Below are 2336 nucleotides of genomic sequence, written 5' to 3'. Positions count from 1 at the left end.
TCGAACAACTACCACATGGGTAGGAGCCAATTATGTTTTTACCTGTACACGTTATAGTCGTGGGTCGCTTGTAATGGCTCCTAGTGAGGCAATCCTTCAGGTTATGTGCTCTCCTTGCCACTATTCTTGGTCTGTCAGGGATAATGGTCTTCAATCTCATGTCACTGAGTAGTATCCCCCAGTTAGACTCCATTATGTGGTACACGTCTCTCCACTGATTATTGAACCTTGTGATCAGGCTCAGTTCGTTCCTGTTGTTTCTCTGTTGCGTCCTAAGGACCTCCTCCCTTGGTTTCTGCCGAGAGAACTCATATGCTCTCGAGACCACTCTCCGTGGATATCCCCGTTCATGGAAGCGTTTAGTAAGCAGTTTCGATTGTTCCTGAAAACATCCCATGGTACTGCAGTTCCTCCTAACACGTAGGAATTGGCCCTTAGGGATACTATTGCGTAGATGGTGTGGGTGAAAGCTGGAGTAATGCAAGATGTTGTTGGTGGCCATCTTCTTGCGGAAGAGAGTCGTGGTAATCCGATGGTCCTCGATCATGATCCTTAAATCCAGGAAGTCCACCGTCCTACTAGGAGAACACGATGTCAACCGGATGCCACATTGGTTGGTATTCAACTCCTTAACGAAGTCTTCCAGGGCTTCCGCTGTACCTGTCCATAAGACAACAATGTCATCAATAAAGCGGTACCATTTTAAGACGTGCTCCTGATAGTCACGATTCTTATATACCTGGGTCTCCTCCCACCACCCCATAAAAAGATTTGCATATGGGGGCGCACACCTCGCCCCCATGGCTGTCCCGGACACCTGCTTGTAATAGACCCTATCAAAAATGAAATAATTCTTCTCCAAGATGATTTTGAGGAGGTCTAAGACAAACGAGTCGTGGCCCCTACTCCCCGTTGTATATTTGTCCAAAAAGTATCCCACGGCTGCAATACCTAAGTCATGATTAATATTGGTGTACAACGCCTCAACATCGAGTGTGGCCAGGATAGTGTCATCAGGTAATACCAGGGGATCCAACTGCTGGATAAGAAATGACGAGTCCCGTATGTAAGAGTCCAGTTTTAGCACAACGGGCTGCAAGAAAAAAATCCAGGTAAATACAAGACTTTTCGTATAGTCCCCCAATCCCCGAGACGATGGGTCTACCCGGTGGCTCCGACAAGGATTTATGTACTTTGGGTAACATATAAAACGTCGGAACCACAGGGTGTCTCACCGTTAGGAAATCTAATTCCTTTTTGCTGATAATACCCTGGTCATGAGCACAATTAAGCAGTCCATCCAGGCTGGACTTAAAGACTGAGGTTGGATCCGAGGGTAGGACAACATAGTGCCGTGGATTATCCAGTTGTCTCCTTGCCTCCCTGCAGTACATATCCTTCGGCCACAGCACTATGTTGCCCCCCTTGTCCGCCTCCTTGATCTCAAAAGCCTCATTGGATTTAAGTCCCTTGAGCGCCCGTTTTTCCTCCCCTGAAAGGTTACCTTGACCAAATTTGTCCAGTTTTAGATCCTGGATGTCCCTGCAGACTTTTTCAAAGAAAATTTGGATAGCGGGAAACAGAGAAAAGGATGGGGTAGCTTGTGAGGGCAACCTTCCATCAAACTTCAGCCTACCTTGGTAGTTTTCGTTTTCTTCTAGCAGATCCGTAAGATCACGTAGTAGTTGCCGATCCATATCTGTTAACCCGTCCAATGCTGCAGGGTTCTGATAGAGCATCCTGAAAGTCAGTTGTCTGCAGAACATATACAAGTCCTTAGTCAGCTCAAATTTGTCCAAAACACTCATAGGAGAAAAGGATAAACCTCTAAAAAGCAACTTCTTCTCAACAGTGGTTAGGGTATAAGAGGATAGGTTTATAACGTTCAACTCACCCACATCACCCTCCGGAACTGGGTAGGTTTCTAACGCTTGCGATTGTTGTACCGAGTAACATAGTAACATAGTAACATAGTTAGTAAGGCCGAAAAAAGACATTTGTCCATCCAGTTCAGCCTATATTCCATCATAATAAATCCCCAGATCTACGTCCTTCTACAGAACCTAATTGTATGATACAATATTGTTCTGCTCCAGGAAGACATCCAGGCCTCTCTTGAACCCCTCGACTGAGTTCGCCATCACCACCTCCTCAGGCAAGCAATTCCAGATTCTCACTGCCCTAACAGTAAAGAATCCTCTTCTATGTTGGTGGAAAAACCTTCTCTCCTCCAGACGCAAAGAATGCCCCCTTGTGCCCGTCACCTTCCTTGGTATAAACAGATCCTCAGCGAGATATTTGTATTGTCCCCTTATATACTTATACATGGTTATTAG

The 2336-nt window shown here is 45.8% G+C and overlaps 1 long non-coding RNA gene across 1 annotated transcript; it reads right to left on the bottom strand.

Moving 5' to 3' along the window:
- Positions 1-286: 286 nt before the first annotated feature.
- On the bottom strand, positions 287-1756 carry LOC138658231 (uncharacterized). Its single transcript, XR_011317404.1, has 3 exons — positions 1637-1756; positions 952-1093; positions 287-660 (listed from the first exon to the last, which is right to left on the bottom strand). It is a non-coding gene; the product is annotated as an uncharacterized lncRNA (long non-coding RNA).
- Between the last annotated feature and the right edge of the window lie 580 nt (positions 1757-2336).

This window comes from Ranitomeya imitator, chromosome 1 (assembly GCF_032444005.1).
Source record: "Ranitomeya imitator isolate aRanImi1 chromosome 1, aRanImi1.pri, whole genome shotgun sequence".
NCBI lineage: Eukaryota > Metazoa > Chordata > Amphibia > Anura > Dendrobatidae > Ranitomeya > Ranitomeya imitator.
Note: the sequence above shows the minus strand (reverse complement) of the source record. Positions and strands in the feature narration are given on the sequence as shown.